Below are 14,361 nucleotides of genomic sequence, written 5' to 3' on the forward strand. Positions count from 1 at the left end.
TCTGTGCAAGTTCTTTCAAGAGGATATCTATTTGTTGTAATTTAATGTAGCTTCATCATGATAAGTGCCTGTAAGTTGTTTTCTCTTTTTCTGGATTTTTTTTTTTTTAATGTGGCTTTTGCCTATTGTATAATCATATCTGCAAAAGCCTGAGTCTCTGGCTTGTGTGGACAGAAACTAACTTCACTCTTAGTCCTTTGCAAAGGCTTCTGGGGGTTTCATTTCTCAGGGAGGCATCATTTCCAGCATGTCCTCTTGCGGGTCATGTTTCTTGCCCTCTGCACTGGCCAGTTAACAGTGAGCGTGCCGTGCATGAGGAAATCACCTTCCAGCTTTAGGGCTGGCCTCCAGTTCCTGCTCAGGCTGGTGCAGCTCTGGGTGTAGCTTCCATGAGATTTCCCAAGAAACATGTCCTCACCGCATGTGCCGCTGTGGTTTGCAGTTATTCAAAGGTAACATGCCTAAGTCTGGGTGTATTAGAGCTGAGTGCAAGCTGACTATCAAAGTCTGCTCTCATGTACTGAATGGCTGTCTGTTCACACGACTGCTATCTTGTGAAGGCTGTGGTGCCTCCAGAGACGTTAGGCCACCCAGATAGTTGCAATATAGGACAAGCTCAGAGTAGCTGGAGAGGGCGTCTGTTGCATTACCTGCCCAGTCCCTCTGTTTTAAGAACTGCAAAGGTGGGCCACTCATTACAGCCATGTTTGCTTCTTTGCCCCTGATTAACAAAAGGTGAACACTTGACCCAAGTTTAACCAACCAGAGATTTTTCCCTGAGAATGTACATTGGGATGGAGAAAGAGAGTCACTCTTTTTTGGTAGTTGGATTGCCCCAAAGAAAATGTTTGCTTGGCGGATTCTCCTAGGAAGAAGCAGAAAAAACTTATGTTGCAAGAGAGAAGGATGAAGCAGCTATGTGTGTGTATTTTGGGGCAGGGGATGCTGAGACGAGAGATAGTGCAATAACACTGCTCCCAGTTCCTCTTCCTGGGTCGTCTGAGGTCTGGCTGCATTTCTGTTCTCAAGACATTGTCCCATAGCTTGGGTTAGTTTCTGTCACTAGCAAACAAAATAGCTTTTTCCATTAGGGTACTCAATTATTCTACTTAGATACGTATAGGCTGGAGATCTATACTGAAGAAAATTATTTATTTCTATATTACTGTACACTTTACCACTGTTCATTCATTCATCCATCCATCCATCCATCCATCCATCCATCCATCCATCCATCCATCCATCCATCCATCCATCCATCGATTTAACAGAGATATACTGAGCTCTACTGTGTGCCGGGAACTGTGCTAGTCTCTTTGGAGGGATTGGTGAGCAGTGTAGACATAACCTGGCCTCAAGAAGCTTATGGTCTGTGGAAGAGAGAGAGTAGATTTGTTGTCTGTGGCTGGCAAGTTAGTTACTACAAACTTGGAGGCTTAAAGCAGCAGAAATGTATTTGCTTACAGTTCTGGAGGTCAGAAGTTCAATATCAAGGTGTCAGCAAGGCCATCCTCCTTCTGAAGGCTCTAGGGGAGAATCCTTTCATGCCTCTTCCAGCTTCTGGTGGCTCCCGACATTCCTTGGCTGTGGCTGCATCACTCCAGTCTCTGCCTCCGACTTCATATGATGTTTTCCCTCTTCTCTCTGTGTGTCTCCTATAAGGGCACTTTATTGAGTTTAGGGCTCGCCACAATAATCCAGGATGATCTCATCTTGAGTTCCTTAAGAGAAATATCTGCAAAGACCCTTCTTCCAAATAAAGTCATATGATCAGTTTCCAGAGGTAAGGACATGGACAAATCTTTTTGGGAGCCACCATTCCACCATCTACAGAGGGTGAACACTGGTTAGTGTGGAGAGGGTTACAAAGGCGACTCGCAGGGTGCTCGAAAAATTGGTGGGACAACCCCTTGTTTAGGCATCAGAGGAAGTGGTATCATCTGGAAGCAGAAGACTGAGTAAGCCCCTGCTGAATTGTAGACAGGCAGAGAGGCCCAAAGAAAGACAGAGGCCCAAGACAGCAAACAGCTCCCAGGGTAAGAGGCAAGCCCAGAGTGCCTGGAACACAGAGGCTGTGTGGAGGCCGTGGAGGGGCACAGAGTGGAGCAATACAGAAAGACAGGTGGCTTCCAATCTTGCAGCCCATGTGGCCTTGTGCAGAGCTTTGGATTCCACGGTGGCAGCGCTGGGACTTTGTAGTACGGTTTTAAGTGGAGTAAAGTGATCTGATTTGCATTTTAAAAAGATTTCTTTGGCTCTTGGGTTTTTTTGTTTTTTGGTTTTTTTTCCTCCCCAGCCTTCAACTCCCTAATTTTGTAATAATTGCCAACAATATTGTTGGTGGCAAATCCCTGGCAATATAGGGAAGCTTAGGCAAGGAGAGATGTCTAGGTGGGAGCGCATCAAAAGCCTCCCTCTCTGTCTAATTTGCACCTCCACCTTGCCCCAGATCCCCTTCTGCTTTAATTTTGGTTTTGAAAATTGTAAATCAGTTAAGTATTAGCTCACGGCCTCAGATAGCAAGGGCAATTTAATACCGTGAAAAATAAGAGGGATCTTTGCTGTTCTGACATTTATTATTCCCGGACTCGTTATTTTTTCCTAATGAACGTTTCTTTCTCTCCTTACGCTTATCGGTTTTAACACATGCCATTTACCACCTCCGACCCACTGATTAGGGGGATGGAAACGGGCTTACATCGCTGTCGGGGCAGCAGAGGAAAAATTGCAAAGTAAATGGCAAGATGTTGCCGCGATAGCGAGCAGGAAAATCTGCAGTGCTTAGGAGAATGCGGGACCCAAATGAAATTCCCCTTCTCCCCGCGGCGGGTGCCGCAGAGCCACCGGCGAGGGGCGGGCGCCACGTGACTGATTATTCAAATGGGCCGATGATTAACTCGGTTTATATTGATGCAAATAATCCTGCCGGAGCCTGCAACGGCTAATGCATTTTGGAACTGTGGTTTTCCATTGATAGCACAAAATAGTGTAGAGGAAAGCCATTTTCATAATATTAATAATGGAATTACAGAATCAGGTCACCTAAAGGAACGGCGCTGACTCAGCGACAGCAGCGTGGAGGTTGAATGTGGGGATTAGCACTGAGCAGAACGAATACAAACCTTCTGCAGCGATCTCATTGCATAAAACGCACATCCCCTTTCCTTTTTCTTTTTAAAAGGAAAAGAGCTTCAGAAACGACCGTGGCTGAGTGCAATTCTCAGATGAATTTATTACAAAGAAAGAAACTGTCCAGTGAGCTTAGGGAACCCCCAGTAAAATAATTTTCCTTTTTTCCCCTTTGATTAAATTCCTTTGATTAAATGGTGGATTTACCTTCCTTGCTGCCCATGCCCTGGTTTAATGTCCTAGAACAATGTCTGGAAATGCTTTCTAAATGAATAATTCGAATTGCAAATGAAGATCAATAAATGCCCTCTAAAAGAATGACTATAGTTGTCAATGAAGATCTAGGGCTGAGAGGAAATTCTGCGCAAATCTCTCAGGGTCTTCTGCTGTGCGCTCAAGCCGAAGTGAGCTTCTGGGCTCCTTGTTGGGTGGGAACTGGGGAAGACAGATGGCAGGGTCCAAGGAGATTGACTCTTTTGTAGACATGAAAAAGAGCCTAAAAATATCCAGAGGAGGGCACAAAGATGTATATATGATGATGTTCACTGCAGTGCGTTTGTAAAAGTGAACCAAACAGAACATTAAGGCATATTGAGATATAACCCAAAATGGAATATTATGCGGATATTAATAGGATAAACTGTTCATCATATCTTAAGGGAAGAAGCAAATTCCAAACATTTTTAAAAGAAAGGCAGGACTCCTGTTCTGTGCATTTGTCCAGCCCACATTTGCCCACTCTGCTAGGGTCTTGGTGACTACTCCTGAAATAGTGTGGAAGCCAGCCTGATGAAGAGTCAACTGCTTCTCTTTCGCAGCCTAAGGAGGGAACTGGAGAAGAATTACAGGGCAAGAAAGGACTTGGCAGGAATTTGAAGGTGCTTAGTAATGAGTGCATGGCATGCTTTAAAAAATTGTGATAAAATACACACAACAGAACATTGAACATTTTAACGGTTTTAAAGTGTGCAATTCAGTGGTATTTTATACCTTCACGATGTTGTGCAGTCATCACCACTGTTTAGTTCTAGAACATTTCCATCATCCCCAAAGGAAACCCCATGTTCATGGAGCACCACTCTCCTTTCAGCCCTGGGCAACCACTAACCATACAGGGCTATTTTTCTTTTTAAATTTCTTCTCCTTCTTCCGTCTCCCATTCCCGTTTTCCGTGACTATTAGCCTTTCTAGAACTCTTAGAATCAGATGGTGACTAGCTAGTCACTTGGCATGAAGGCAGTGGGGAGGAGTGAAGGGACAATGGCTCTAGGGCTCCAAATTTAACACTCTCCCTCCACTTACGGGCAGCGGTATTGCTTAGTGGCTGTGAATAAGGATCCCGGAATCCAACAGCCTTGGCTCGAATCCTGGAACCATATCTTATTTCTAAGTTACCACTCCTCTAAGCCTCAGTTTTCTTGTCTCTAAAATGGGGACAGCAGAAGAACTCACCTCATAAAGTGGTAAGAGCAAATGATTTTTGACTGATGCTTAGAACGTGCTTTGACCTAGCATAAGTGCTTAATCAATGTTTGTTGTTATGGTAATATGAACTTCTTCAAGTAGTTTCTCTGATATCTGGATGACGAGATCATAATAGCTGGTTGAGATTGAATAAGATAGGATTTGCAAGCTGGTTGTCCCATTGATACCCAACAGATGTAGGTGTCTTTGGGCAAGAGTTTAAGTCAGAGGCAAGAGAAGAAGTTCTCCAGTCCACTGACTTCTCTGCTTGCACAGGATCAGGGATTATCTCCATTTTTTACACCCATTCTGCTTTTTAAAATAAGTAGCCTCAGGTACTTGAGTTACCAGAAAGAAGTCCAGATCTAGACCCCGATAGAGGGCTCTTGGATCTTGTACAAGAAAGAATTTAGGGTGAGTCCATACAGTAAAGTGAAAGCAAGTTCTTTAAGGAAGTAGAGGAATAAAAGAATGGTTACTCCCTAAACAGAGCAGCCCCGAGGGCTGCTGGTTAGCCATTTTAATGGTTATTTCTTGATGATATGCTAAACAAGGGGTGGATTGTTCATGCCTCCTCTTTTTAGACCATATAGGGTAACTCCCTGATGCTGCCATCACATCTGTAAACTGTCGTGTCCTGGTGGGAGTGTAGCAGTGAGGATGACCAGAGGTCACTCTCGTCGCCATCTTGGTTTTGGTGGGTTTTAGCCTGCTTCTTTACTGCCATCTGTTTTATCAGCAAGATCTTTATGACCTGTATCTTGTGCTGACCTCCTGTCTCATCCTGTGACTAAAAATGCCTTAACTGTCTGGGAATGCAGCCCAGCAGGTCTTAGTCCCTATTTTACCTAGTCCCTATTCAAGATAGAGTTACTCTGGTTCACACGCCTCTAACATTTGGACAAGCTTCTCACATAATCTGATTTCTTAGACTCTTCTCTGACACCCCAGTCATCTTCCCTGATTGTGTTCTGATTTGCCATTGTCCTTCTTCAATGTGGGGCTCAGAGTTGAACCGAACAAACTTATTTCAATCTGCTCCTGGTTCCTTTTGAAAATTTGCATTTTCGTTAATCCAGGATGCTCCACTTCCTGCCCCATTCAAGCTTTATTTGTGATGGAAATCTTTAGAAGTTGAGAACAGAGAGTGACAAGATGCAAGTCACTAAAGACTCAGTTGAGCAGGACCCTAAGTGCAGTGTCAGAATTCTGGCTGAAGCCTTGACCTAGCCCTTGCCTACCCCTATGTCTCCAGTCCTCACCTCTTACCACACTGCTCCTCTCACCGTCCTCTACTCATACTGGTGACTGCTTTTCTCCAAACATGCCACACTCGCTCCATGCTCAGGCCTTCTGCTTTTGTTTGTTCTGCTGTGGAGATGGCTTTTCCCATCATTCTCATGGTTGACTGCTTTACTTCATTTAGGCTCTGCCTAATGTCATCCCCCTGGGGGCTTCCTCTGATCATGACAATAGTCTATGTCTCTCTCTAGCCCCATCCTGCTTTATTTTCCTCTTGAGCGTTTAGGTTTACATGATACTCACCTATGCTTATTTGCTCATTGTTAATTGTATCTCTTCCCTACCAGATTACAGACTCCACAGGGCAGAGACCTTGTTAGTCTTCTTGGTCCTGTATTCCTAGTGCCTAGAAGAGTGCCTGGCACATAGTGGGTTCTCAGTAAATATTTGTTGAATGAATAACTCAATGGTAGTCGTTAGTGGTGCTGAGAAAGAAAAATGCAGCTCTTGTCAGCCAGAAGTTGGCCTGACACTCAAACAGGGCCACAGTGCTCTCCCTGTAAACACAGACAATTTCACAGAACATCAACAGCAGACAACACAGCCATGCTATGACCGTAAGAAATCATGACCAAGATGAGACTGAGAGCAAAGTGAGGACATTGTCCAAACCACAACCAACAACCAATCATTCCCCATTCCTGGCCAATGCAAATGATTGCTGTGTCTTTAGGGAACCCTGTTCTTCCTGCCTTTTAGATGAGCATAATCAATCACAGAATTACTCCCACTTCCTGACACTCTCCTAAGTGGCTCCAGCTCTGATTGACGTGGCAAGGTGTTGGGGGAGGGGCAGTGTTCTATACTCCTGTGATTAGATCTGAGTCTTCCCGTGAGCCCATGTCCCCGGGCTGTGAGCTCCACAAGTGCTCCCTCTAGCTGTCTCCAGAGCAAAGCCTGGCTTCCTTGAAACCTTTTCACCATCCCCCAATACAAACCCCAGTCTTAAAACTAGGCCTTTCTATCACTGTCTTGCTGAGATGGGGCATAGGTCCTCTGTGGTGTGTTGTCTTTCTCTTTGCAATGACTCGACAGACCTAATCACAAGTGTGTTCCTGGTGGTCTTTGACTACTAATAAAAATTATTATTTTTGTCATTATTGATCTTGGTATCTACCACTCCAGTTTTGGATACCTTGCAAATTTGAGACATTTCCTTTAATATATTCACCTGAGAAAAATCTAGCAGGGCTGAAGGCCTCTTAAGCTCACAGTTAGAGGTCGTCTGCTGGTCTGCACTGATTACTGCAACTAGTAGCTGCTTTATCTCATTATAAAGCCAGCAGCAGTCCACAGGTGGAGCCATGTTGTATGAGATCATGGGCCAGATCAGTCTTCTTGGTTGTATCTGTCTCCTTCCGTTGTTACCAGTGGCGAATCTGGACTGGTCTGCAGCAACTTGATTCTTGTCTCTTGAGAGGAAGGAGTTCAGCCAAGGGGCATAAGGCAGGTTGAGACCAAAGCAGGTTTTAGAGGAGTGGGGAGAGTTTATTAACAAGTTTTAGAGCAAGAATGAAAGGAAGCGAAGTATGCTTGGGAGAGGATGGTGTGGGTGATGAGAGAGATCCCAGTGTCCCATCCCACCCTTGACTTGGGGTTTCATACATTGGCGTGGTTTTGGGGTTTGTGTTTCTTCTCCCAATTCTTCCCTCGGAGCAGGCTGTCTACAGGCGTGGTGGCCTGCCGGTGCTTGAGAGAGGCCACTCGCACAGTGTGTTTATGGAAATTGTACATGTGCTCACTTGAGGCGTTCTTCCCTTACCAGTTCAGTGTTCCTAGAGGAAGCTCATGTACCAGTTAAATGCTGGCATTTTGCCTCTTAGTGCTCATGCCTGAGCCCACTTGCCCAGCTCCTGAGATCTTTATGGGAAGCTGCTGATCACCAGCTTCAGGTGTTTTCTATCTACTAGGAGACTGCCTTTCACTGGCAGTGGCAGCAACCAGTTACTTTACAGAGACAGTTTAACAACCAATCGGCCATAAGTTCCTGATGGTTGGCTGACATTCCTGGTGGCCAGGGGCCAGAGTAGGGGCACGGCAGGGTGCCTCTTCTGCCCTGCTCATGTCAGCCTAGCCACCTACTCAGACACTAGCACTTTTCCCGGGATGTCACCACGGCCAGATTGCTTAGGGAGAGAGTTGCTTTCTCCCTACCTGTATATGGAGCCCAAGTTGCCCACCTTTCTCTGCTACTGTTCCTCCTTTCTCTGCTCTGGCAACAAATATCTATTGAGCATCGTCTGTGGGTGAGACCTGTGAGGTGCAGTGCTCTTCCAGGACATGACGGCGGGGAGGAAGTTGTAGTAAATGCCTCACTACTGATTTCTCTTATAAGGGCATGTATGTGAGTAGAGAGTGGAGAATCCTATACCCACCTGCAATGTGTGAGGGGCATCGGGAAAGTGGTGAGCAAAGGGGTGATTTGGAGGCACCGAGAGGACAGGCATCTCCTGGAAATATTTCTTTTGGTGTTCTGCGCAGAGGGAAAATTTTGCATTAGGGATGCTTTCATCTTTTTAAAACCACCAAAGTCTTTCCTCCTGCTTGGTTATTGTCATCTGGTGGTGTCATTTTGCGTTTGTTAAGGCACCTGGTGGGGTCGCTGCACAGAAACTTCCCTCAGCCGTGTTCCTGGCAAAGTGGGGATGCCACTCAACTCCCTGGTAGCTTTGCTAAGGCAAATCTAACCACCTGCAGGATAATGGGAACATTGTGCTCCTTATTTTTAGCAAGCAGAGCGGAATGCAGTAAGCAAAGGGTGATAAATACCCCTGTATACTAAATGTTTTACAATAATGAAAAAGCAACCTCTGTCTTAAAATTGGCCATTCTTTTCCATGTAATTTTTTTTCCCCTAGAGCTGACAAATTGACTAAGTCAGGGTGGGCAGACGTGGCTTTCATCAGCCCTGGAGAGATTTAACGGGGGCTTGCCCACTGGGGCATGCAGACTTTCTGGCTGCTATCTTCTGTACATATTTATCAGAAGGTAGACCTGGGGAAATGTTGCTGGCGGGAAGCAGCCCCAGAGAAAGTATTCACCTTCATGAGTAAATAATCCCTAGCCCTGAGAGCAGCTGGGATATAATACAAAGCCCCCACGGGTGGTCTCCTGTGGGCTGGTTCATTTACACTTGAAACTGAGCATTTAGTGGGGATTTTACTGCTTATTACAACTAAGGAGGTGCCAGGGCCTCTCTGACCTCAGGGATGCAGTGCATGAAGGGTGGCCCCACGCCCCCAGAATTAGTGGTCTGGTTGTGGGGCCACTGTGCTGACGGCCCAGAAGGGCTGGAGGGGGTGGGTGCACATGTGTGTATTTGCTCAGGTGGGCTTCATTTTTCTGCACAGGGATGATTATATATTTGCCTGGCTGACATTTAAACTGATTCTTACTCTGATGGGTGAGACCATACGTTCCATTGCAAGGGAAGCTCACCTGGCCAATGCTCCCCCACTTTTTACAATTTAACAGTTTGAGGCTTATAGAAATTGAGCAGAAAATACAGAGATTGCAGCATATTCTCTGTGCCCTCTTCTCTCCAGTTCTCCCTATTATTTTTGTTTTTGAGAAGGGTCTCACTCTGTCGCATAGGTTGGAGTGCAGTGGCAGGATCACGGCTCACTGCAGCCTCGACCTTCTGTGCTCAAGGTATCCTCCCACCTCAGCCTCCTGAGTAGCTGGGACCACAGGTGTGTGCCACCATGCCTGGCTAATTTTTTGATTTTTTTGTAGAGATGGGGGTCTCACTATGCTGGCCAGGCTGGTCTTGAACTCCTGGGCTCAAGTGATCCTCCTGCTTTATTTTTTTGTAGATATGGGGTCTCACTCTGTTGCCCAGGCTGATCTTGAACTCCTGGGGTCAAGCAATCCTCACTTTTGGCCTCCAAAAATGCTGGGATTAGTGATGTGAGCCACTGCAGCTGGCACTCCTACTGTTAACATTTTGCCTTGGTATGGGATGTTTGTTACAGTTGATGAACCCATACTGGTACAGTAGTATTAACTAAACTCCACAGTTTATGTTAGAGTTCACTCTGTGAACAGTTCCATAGTTCTTGTCAAATGTGTGATGTCTTTTATCCACTATTCCAATATCCTACAGAAACAAGAGACCTCCTGAGAGCAGGGAGCTGAGCAGCACATTGTTCCGCCGAGCAGCACATTGTTCCGCCAAGCAGCACATTGGTTCTGGCTAGAGCCCTTGTCTGCTGGGTGCCCAGTGTCAGAGAACAATGATGCTTCTCCCTGTGGGGTGGAGAAAGAGCAGAGCTGGCCTCAGACACAAAGAGGGGTGTCATTAACCCCTGATAGAGGTCACTAGGAGAGGTGTGAAATTCCCTTTGAAATAGGTAGGGAGGCTTTCTGTCCTCTCATCACCCAGTGAAATGTCCCTGCCCATCAACCTTTGTGTTCCCAGGTGTCTTGGGGTATTCCTGTGTATTCACAGGGGGGTTGGATGATGCCAGGCAGTGCTGTGGCGTGGACAGGTGTCACTCTGGCTGGACAGTCAGTGGCTAGGGACCTGTCCTCTCCTGCATTGACAAGAGCCATAGGGCCTGTGGAGCCAGTGGTCATTGACAGCAGTGAGTTCTTGGTTTCCATGTGGCCACTGGGCCTCCTCCACAAAGCCTCCGCAGTGGTCATTCTCTGGATCCCCTTACTCAGCTTTTCCTGGGCAGAGACCCCTCTTTTTTCTTGGGTGACAATCTCAGAATCAGCTCTCAAAGTGTGTGTGTTCTAGGCTGTTGCTCCACCACCGGGGCCTCTTTAGACATCGTCCCTCCATCCTCCAAGAAGTTCTAGTCCCTTTTCCTTTCTCAGTGGAGTCCCCAAGAAGGGACAAAGCTGATGGATTTTGGGGGCAGCGGCAGCTGATAGAGCTGATAGAAACTGACGGTCTTTTTTAATATTGAGACTTCTTGATGTGTTGTTCAGGCCTTTAGTCAAGATAAAAACACCACAACTTATGCTACTGGTGCTTGCAGGAAAAATAGAAAGGGGATGTCCCATGCTTGGGACACAGTAGAATGGAGAGGATAGTGGCTTGAAGACATGATTATAGCATGACAGCAAGAGGGGAGCAGCAGGGGTGCTGGCTCAGGGGTCTGAAGTGAGGGCTGCCTAGTAGCGGCAGGCGCTGCTTTTGGTAACATGCAAAGGCTCCCTACAGGCTCTCAGGAATACAATGAGAGACGAAGCTCATAAAAGTCATAGCAGAGGGGTCAGACTGCATTAGACCAGTATCGAAAGGTTATTCCTGAAGTCTGGAGAACCTTGTATGCCTGTTTCACTGATGGCATTTAAACTGAGGTTCAGAGATGTTACGAAAACAATCAGAGACACACTGCAAAGGTCATGTGCTGAGATTCAAACCCAGAACTTTTAGTTTCCTTAGCCTCTGGTTTTCCCATTACATCTTGATGGCTTCTTGCAGCCGGCTGGGATAAACAGAGGTGGTAGAATAATCGTTAGGCTTTAAAAAGAGTTAATGGCTTCCAGCTTCATCCATCATCCTCAGCAAACTAACACAGGAACAGAAAACCAAACACTGCTTGTTCTCACTCATAAGTGGGAGTTGAACAAAGAGAACGCATGGACACAGGGAGGGGAGCAACACACACTGGGGCCTGTTGTGGGGTGGGGGGTGAGGGGAGGGAGCTTAGAGAATGAGTCAATAGGTGCAGCAAACCATCATGGCACAAGTATACCTGTGTAGCAAACCTGCACGTTCTGCGCATGTATCCTGGAACTTAAAATAAAAATTTAAAAAATACAAAAAAAAAAAAGAGTTAATGGAATGAGCAATGGTACAGAAGGAGCATGGGATAAAAACAGTCAACATTTGCTTCACCCTTTGTCTAATCTTCAAAACAACTCAATAATTCATTGTGATGACTAGCATCATCTTCATTTTAAGATGAGAAAGCTGAGTTTCAGAGAAGTGAAATAACTTGCCCAAAGTTGAGTGGGTCTAGAGCCTTACTCTGAGCTACTCCCAGGCCTGGTCAGGGCTGCAATTTATCAGTAAATGTAGCTGTTGACTGCACCCCACTGCACACGGGGGCCCCTGCCAGACACCTGCAAACACTCTTAAATTTCATCCTCACCCTCAACTCTGTGAGGGAGGTATCTTTACTCCATTTTAACAGATAAAGGAACTGAATCTCAGAGAAGTCGAACAACTTATCCCTGGCCACGCAGCCAATAGGTGGCAGAGCTGGGGCTTGATCCCGTAACTTTCTGACATAATACAATCTTGTGCTTCTCCTCCTCTATTGGTGGTTTCCACACCTGGAAATAACATCCGCACTACCCAGCGAGCATTTATAAAATACAGATTCTTGAGTCCCATCCCCAGAGATGGCGGGGGCAGGCCTGGGAATCAGCATTTTGCAGAAGCCTTTCAGTAACAGGAACTGCTGCACCACGCCACAGTGCAATGAGTGTGGCGATCCTAAAGCCAGAGGAAGTCTGCAGTCGGCCTGGGAGGGATTGCGCTTCTGAGAGAGGGTGGGAAGTACACCCTTCACATTCTTGGCACCTCTGGCGTTGATTTGCTGTGTGACTGCTGATCAGACAACCATACCATCGGTCGTTTGATTTTCAGACATACAAGATTAACAGCTAATGCAGGTGTTTCCTTTATTCGATTCTGATATGGAAAGGAGTAACTAAAACAAAAGTCTCATCTGCAAAATGTTTGGATGGCTCTAGACAGTGTGGCTAAGAGGAGGGGCTGGTGTTGGCAGAACTGGCCCACGGACAGGACAGAGGAATTCATGGTGAGTTACCTCCCTGTCTGGTCCTTAGCTTCCACGTCTATAATGCGAGCATGCTGAATGATCTTAGAGCATGATCTGGAACTTCCTGCACCTAAAACACATACACAACTTGTTAAAAATGCAGATCGCACTCACTAGAATGTAAGCTCCACGGCAGCAAAGGGCTATTTGTTCAATCCCATGTCCCCAGGCCCAGAAACAGAGCTTGGCATGTAGTAGGAACTTATTAAATATTTGCTGAACGATTGAATGGATTCTTGGAAACCAGCCCAGGCCTACCGAATTAGCGTCTCTATGTGGGGCTAGGAATCTGGGAATCTTTCTGAAGAGCTGCAGGTGATTCTCAAGAGCATTAGCGTTTGGGAACCACTGAAATTGGTAGTTGCCACCATTTTTATGGTATGACCTTGGACATTCCCTTGGCTTGTTCCCACATCCAATCTGCAGCTGAATCCTATGGCAATTTGCCTTCAAAGGGGGAAGAAGAGAGAACTGCTGAGAAGCTCTTGTTTTTACGTGACGTCATCAGGAGCGTTTTCCACCAGCCTCTCCTCCTCCACCCTGCAAAGATCAAGGGGAGTGCCCAGGCCTGAGACCTGTGGTGATAGAACAGACAGAGGCCACCGGAACTGCTGAGGACAGAGGCATGGCTAGGACCTCAGCCTGTGTGGTGCTGCTGTGGCCCCTGGGCTGTGCCCAGCAGCCTCGTCAGTATCAGGTGCATTTCCCGGGAGGCACACTGCCCTCCTGAGCGTTGCATTCTGGTTGGAATGCAGCCCACACTGCAGCACTGCTTTGTGGCCCGTCCCCATTTATAAAATTACCCAGATTATTCGAGTTGACGTGGAGAACTGAATCCTCTTGTGAGCTGCTTACCTGGGAAGCCACTTTAGTGACTTGCCACAGGGGCTCAGGAGATAGGGCATACTGCATGTTCTTCCCTTCCGCATGACCAGTGACTCCTGTCCTCCTGCCTGTAGGAGGAGGACCCCAAGGGAACCCAAATCACATTCCAGAAGAAACTTGGTGAAAGCCTGGTGTCTGGGCAGGGGGCCTCATTTTGGTCCATGTTTCTCAACCAAGGCTGCATACCAGGTTGCTTGAGGGAGCTTTTGAGAGACTAATGCCTGCTCCACCGTAAACCAATTAAATGTGAACCTCTGAACGTGGTCACTGGAAATGCACATTTTTTTATAGTCAAGGTTGCAAACTCTCAATTAGATGGAGCTGATGTTTAGTTGCCTTTTAAGACCGCTTCCTTTGGGTTTTGTTTGCTCTATCAAATGTTGTTTAAAAATTAACACACTTTTTTAGAGCAATTTTAGGTTTATAGCAAAAATGAGCAGAAAGTAGAGAGAATTCCAAAATGCCCTCCTCCCTTCTCCCTTTCCCTCCGCAAGCTCCGCTTTCAAATGCTGTTTTCAGTACAAACAGCATTGCATGGTTTGCAGTGACCAAAGAATGACTCTCAGATTTCCTTACATCAAAAGATGCTCCCTAAAACTGCCTGTGCACAAACCTAGCGTTGGCATAGGTTTCATAACTCCTCTTTGGAAAAATGGCGGAATCCCTGGCCTTTTTGTGGCCAGTGTCTGTGGCGGGCTGGCTGCTCCCCTCTGCCTGGCTGCAAGTCAGCTTGCAAGATTTCTCTGGTGTGCGCTCTGGAGGTAAAACCCTCCTT

The sequence above is a fragment of the Theropithecus gelada genome, chromosome 5 (assembly GCF_003255815.1).
Source record: "Theropithecus gelada isolate Dixy chromosome 5, Tgel_1.0, whole genome shotgun sequence".
Classification (NCBI taxonomy): Eukaryota; Metazoa; Chordata; class Mammalia; order Primates; family Cercopithecidae; genus Theropithecus; species Theropithecus gelada.